The sequence below is a fragment of the Xenopus laevis genome, chromosome 8S, assembly GCF_017654675.1.
Source record: "Xenopus laevis strain J_2021 chromosome 8S, Xenopus_laevis_v10.1, whole genome shotgun sequence".
In the NCBI taxonomy this organism is placed as follows: Eukaryota; Metazoa; Chordata; class Amphibia; order Anura; family Pipidae; genus Xenopus; species Xenopus laevis.
This window is the reverse complement of record NC_054386.1, coordinates 38,213,075-38,219,585: the sequence shown is the minus strand read 5'-3', so window position 1 is coordinate 38,219,585 and position 6,511 is coordinate 38,213,075. Positions and strand designations below refer to the sequence as shown.

Below are 6,511 nucleotides of genomic sequence, written 5' to 3'. Positions count from 1 at the left end.
TTGTGTATCAGTGCAACTAACTGTCTGTAGATTAATGATCATCTCATCTGTAATCATGTTACATAATATTCTCACATGGCTATACTGTGAATAGGGACAGCCTGGCTGCCCAATCATTTGTCAATTGTGCACTTTTAATATGTTAATACCATAGTAGCAAAAAATGCCAGACTTCATTCCTTCATTACGCACAGGTAGTGCAGTTTCAGTATAATGTCATTATGAACTCCGTTTAGTGCACATTTAAACCTGGGTTTATTATTGTATGTTCCAGGTTTAGGCATTCACCTGCCCCTGTATATGAATATAACAAGAATGTGCAGAGAAGGAAATAGGGAAACAAAGGGAAGAGAAGGAAATGGGAGAAACAGAAAACAATATAATATTATAGACATTATCAGTTTATGCAGGGGACACTGAGGAGTTGGAGACAGATGACACCTCTGTTCTGGAGGTGGAGGACAATTCTGATACATCCTCAACCTTTTTGCCAAACAGTTGATAGATACAGTTTCGGAACTGGAAAAGGAGACATGGCAGTTAATATACATCCAAAACATAGACCTCTAAATATTTTAAACTTATGACATTTAAAGAGCATGTAAAGGCAAAAAAAAAATAAAATCCAATTTTTACTTTCTTTAATGAAAATGAAACCTATCTCCAATATACTTTAATTAAAGAATGTGTACCGTTTTTATAAGAAACCTGACTGTATGCAATGAAATTCTCCCTTTATTTACTGCTGTGGATAGGAATTGTCAGACGGTCCCTAACTGCTCTGCAGAGAAACAATCATACTTATAAACAGCAGGACAGCCTTACTTCCCAGCCATGCAGAACTCAAGCAGCTTTGTTTGTTCCCCTGTAGAGCAGTTGGCGACTGTGTAAAGATTTGTATTGGATTTTATTTTTGCCTTTACATCCCCTTTATTATTTCAAACTCCAGCTGCAGGGACAAATATCATGAAGCCAGATTTAAATAGATAAACTAGGATTCTATTTGGAGGATTATTTTGCTGCAGCCACTGGCTCTGCAGAATTGGAGAAAGTTTGTATTAAACAATACAAAAACTATAAAATCCACATTAGATTACATGACAACACAGGACCCAGTGCAGCCTGCATATTCTGATTGTTAATCAGTCTTGCTGTACCGGCTTCTGGCAGATATTATTTGATTTGTACTGTTTTGAAAATTTATGATGATCCCTAAGCAGCCCAGACCACATTGAGCATGTGCACAGTCTTAGTCTTGCAAAGATATTTAACAAAGTTACAAGATGGTGACCCCCGTGGCCAACTTTGAAAGCATAAATCATTTGTTTGATTAGGCTTGTGGTGCAGTAAGTTCATGTTTATGTTTAGTATACAAAATACAGCATTTCTAGCCTTATTCTATTTTAGAGTGTACTTCCCCTTTAGTCACACCCAGTATTTGCAAACACAAAAGCCATGCCAAACCTCAGTCTATGGCAACTCATCCCTTTTCTTAAGGTCCTGAGCTTATACTGCAAATTCTACAGGGCAGGGACCTCCTTCCTCTTGTATCTTTGATACTTTGCTCTTATCCTGTAATGTAACTGTACAGGTATAGGACCTTATCCAGAATGCTTGGGACCTGGGGTTTTCTGGAAAATGGAACTTTCTTTAATCTGGATCTTCATACCTTAAGTCTACTACAAAATCATGTAAACATTAAAAAAAAAGCAACACAACAATCCAATAAGGATAAGTTATATCTTAGTTGGAATCAGGTACAAGGTACTGTTTTATTATAACAGAGAAAAAGGTTGGATTGTTTGGATAAAATTGAGTCTATGATAGACCTTTCCATAATTTGGAGCTTTCTGGATAATGGGTTTCCGGATAATCGATCCCATGTATTTATTATTGTATTTATTTTTATTTAATATTGCAATGACCCCTGTTTGTTCTATTAATGTATTCTTTACTGTACAGTGCTGTGTACATAAGCAGTGCTATATAAATGAAAATATACTTACATACATACAGGTATGTATACGGGGTAGATATGGGATGTCATATTACTTGTCTCAGCAGTAAAATTCTCCATCATCATTATTAACAGGAGTTACCCCAGTATATCAATAATAATAATAATTTACATTCTCCTGCATCAGACTACTGGGGGGGGGGGGTATTTTTGCAAAGGCTATAAAGGCAAACTCTGTGGCAGTTTCTGCTCATAGGTGTAAGTGTAGAAAGGAATCATGAAAGCTTGGTCTGCTTACCTGTCTATTTATGAAGACATAGATAATTGGATTGTAAATTGTGACACTCTTGGCAAAGTAGGCAGGCATTGCAGCTGCTAGTGGGTGGAAGCTGTAACCTGGGTTGAAAGCAGCGAAACAAGCAAAGAAAGTGTAGGACCCCCAGCAGAATATATAAGCGACGATCATCACTACCACCATCCGAGATACTTCTCTTTCAGCTTTCTGAGTGGATTCTGATTCCTTCTGCTGCTGTGCTACCTGGGAAGGGAATGAATGCCAAACCCGGTTAATAAACAGGCCTTGTGGCAAACAAAACAGTGTAATTAAGTCGCCATCCCCTTGAGATGGTTGCTCAGCATGGTTTTCCTTAAAACAGTTGCTGAGCTACAACGTTCCAAGCACACACATGGCCCACACATAATGGGCCACCTTCATCACCCCATGCACTTTTTTCTAAATAGATAATGAAAAAAATACTTGCTTACCTGCCGAATGGTCAACCATACAACACAAGATAATGATAGCCAATGGAATAGTACAGCATGTAATCATAAGGACAAGCATGATCTGTGCTGCCACTGATTACATCTGGACCACATGATGTCTTCAAGCCATGAGTCCAATACCTACAACCAGAGAAGAGAGCAAAAGTCTGTATGGTCTTTTATTTAAAGAAAGGTACTAGTTGCTAGTTACACTTTGTAACAACAATGCTTTAACCTAAATTTTTACCCTGGTAGTAAAGAGCTAACCCAAAGCTGCTGCTGTTGTTTAGCATGGATGTTGGATGGTACAATTTAAAAGTCATTTTAAGTACTTACCTGATCCAGCCAAATATTGGTGGTGCACACCAGCCTGCGGCCCAAACCCAAGAGAAAATTATACCAGTAGCTGCCAGTTTTCCATCAAAGTTAATGTTTCCAAAGGGTTTACAGACCACAAACCATCTTTCCCAAGCAATGACAGTCAGATACCACAGGGCAGTGATACCTAAGTAAAGGACAAAGGTTGTAGATTAAGTTTGGCTCAGGCCATATTGATACAATAATATAGCACAGCCTTATGGGGTTTTATTGCTGTTGGTGCCATTTAAGGGTTTAAGTTGAAGTCAAAGTAGGGAAATGTGTGTTCAGATAGCAGGGCTTGATTGGCTTCCCCAAGTCATTCGAGGATCTGGCAAATTAAAGATTGTCTTACCACAGACTGAGACAGTGTAGCCTTCTAAAATACACATCGGGTGCCCGAGAACAAAGTAACCGAAGATCTGGTTGAGGACACTGATGGTGCTGGCAATGACTGTCTCTCCAAGATCAGCAATAGCCATATTGACAAGAATCTAGTTCAGAGGATGTCGAAGTTTCTTGAATTTTAAGGTGGCTACAAGGACCAAGCCATTAGTGAACACAGAAGCGAAAACAACAAATATCATCCACAGTGAAGAGATGTTGTATACCCATCGTGGAGCAATATGGTAATTTGGGCCTTCAAATGGACCTAGAAAAATAACAGAATTTTAGAAACAACATATATATTTTTAAATGCTGTAACTCCTTTCTTTTTTGCGCACATTTGCTGATAGATATGCTGTGTGATGTAAAATGTCCCTTTTGTAATGTTCCTGTAGTATTGAAACCTTTATTTGAATCTTTCCTAATGTTGAAAGATTAAAAAAAAATATTTTCCTAACAGAAAATTAAAGGTCCACTGTGTTCCAATTTGCATGCCAAATTGTGCTGAGTACAGAAGATTATCTATGCTGGTATGGGTTTAAGGTATCTCTCTGTATAGGCTAGGAAGAAGTTCGAGGAGTTGTTTATGCTAATAAAGTCCCTATGGAAAGCCTTTAATGATTTTTACTGGTAACACCCCCAGTGACTTCAGTCTTCAAAGCTTCCCCTTGGATAATTATACCATGCCTACTGCTAGCCTTTGGTAATGAGATTTAACTCACTAGCAGGAGATAGGGTGGCAAAGAAGAAGGTTGTGTCCAGCCAGCCTGAGACAATGTCAGCATAAAAAATGACTAAGCAAGTAACATCTATATAGGAGCTGAAAAGGGGCAATAGTAAAATAATAATACAATCATTAGATAGATACAAGGGGTATAGTGGCAATTTCAATGCTGAGTGTATGTGTGCATACAGTATGAAAGAAATAGTATATCTATAGTCATTTTTGGCCTGCTGCAGCAAGACCGGTGGTACAGCAGCAAAGTTGATGCCTCTAAGAGACATGGCAGTCTCAGGCAAAGTACTTCTTGTAGCACTAATTAGTAAACATCACTCCTATCTGTTATTCCAAGCCCATATACCTTCTTTGCAATACTTCAATAAGTCAGGGATCTCCAACCTTTTTAACCTGTGAGCCTCATGTAGAGCAACACAAACATGTATGCAAAAAGTCCCTGAGCTGCTAATTATGGACTGTGATTTGGCTATTCGTATCCTCTATGTGGACTGGCAGCCTACAGGAGGATCTGTTTGGAAGTACAATAGGCTTGTGCAACCACAACTTGCCTACAAACCTGGAATTCAAAAAAAAGGATCTGTTTGAGGCCACTGAGAGCACATCCAATTGTTGCTCACAATCTAAAGATTGGGGATCACTTATGTAGATCAAACTCCACTTCCCTCCCCACACACACACACCAGCTCTTACACTAACTCACATCTATATCCCCTTTGTGAGATGTCTAAAGGAGTCACCACTGAAAATCATTTTATAAATCTAAACTTGATAAAAATGCAAGAAGGAACCTGGAGTAGTAGCAACAACTGTTTTCATGTTATGGGTGTATTCTACCTTTGTAGTATATGCGCTCTGGCATTAGAATATACTGTATCTCAATTTACTTTAGCCAAATACAATGTAAGTTTTACTCAATTAAAGAAAATTAATTTCAATGTATTTTTATTTATTTTTTAAAAAACATTTAATCTACAATTGATTTATACTTCATTATTTTTGAATGTATATTCAATGAGTTATACCATGGACGTGTACAGAGTGTGAAGAAGAACTATATCATGCAACACGGAGAGAAACATCAATGCATACATACAATGACCAACAGGAACTTGCAATATAGGCTTAGTATAATGTCGGTTGGCGGTCAAGTTCCATTATATGCTAATTATATGATTAGAGTTCCAACCCCAGTCTCCAATTTACTCAAAATATTTGAATTACTCTTGGAAAACCAAGTACCTAAAGAATTAATAGCTACAGTTGCTTCGTATGCAAACCCCAATCTCCAGCTTATCCAAGAATATTTACTCTTGGGAAGCGAAGTACCTAAAGAATTAACAGCTACAGTTGCTTCTTGTAGACCAACTACTCACCTCGTGTGTTGTTGCTGTTGGTATATGTGAACACACTACTTCTTGTTGTGTCATCGTCATCATTTCTCCTCCGAGCAGCAAATATTGCCTCATTCCATTGGGAAGCCATCATCAGAGTGTCCCTAAGACACCAAATTCCTTTTTTATTCTGGTTGAAGGAATCCCAGGAATCCACCACCTAAGTTCTCCCTTTCTCTCATATTCCAGCCTAACTCTGAGCTTGGCTAAAACTTGAATTCTCAGTGGGTAGACTTCTCTCTTGTTATATACCAAGCCTAGACACTTAGAGTCCCCTAAACTTTTTATCTCTTAATTGCCATATGAGTTTTAACTTCCACCCCTCCTCCTCTCTTCTGCCACTCTCATGTTTGGCTCATTGCAGGGAGCTTATGTCATCTGATCAAGGTTAAGAGTGACTTTTCTGGACACTTCGGGTGATGGGATCACAGCTTTTTCTCAGATGAGAGAGACAGAGTAGGAGGGGAAAGGCTTGAGGTATTTTCGTTGCCAAATCCAATCTCATCTTCTCCATGTCTTTCCATTTACTAATAACACACACTTCGTGAAATTGGGGTCACTGTGTTAAGTAGAAGTGTCCAAAAGTGTGTATAAAAGTTAGATCAGTGTCCCAAGCACGAAAACACAGATGGTGTGTCTCTTTATCCAATAAACTGATTCCAAGCAGCCTGCTTTTAAAAATGTAGAGATTTAATTATACCCAGAGAAAGTTTGGGTGCTGTATTTCAGTAACCTTCTGTCGGAACACCATCTGGTCCCAAGAGCTAAATCTCACTTACTACTCAGCAATAGGATATGGAAACACAAAGGGGTTTTTCCCAAGGTGAAACGTCTATAGCGGGTATAGACGTATAAGTAGAAATGTCAGTGAATTAATAATGTAGAAAACAAAAGAAAACAAAAAAATAAACGTTG

The 6,511-nt window shown here is 38.3% G+C and overlaps 1 pseudogene; it reads right to left on the bottom strand.

Annotated features, from left to right (window-relative positions):
* Nucleotides 1–339: 339 nt before the first annotated feature.
* On the bottom strand, nt 340–5,910 carry LOC108700647 (annotated as a pseudogene).
* Between the last annotated feature and the right edge of the window lie 601 nt (nt 5,911–6,511).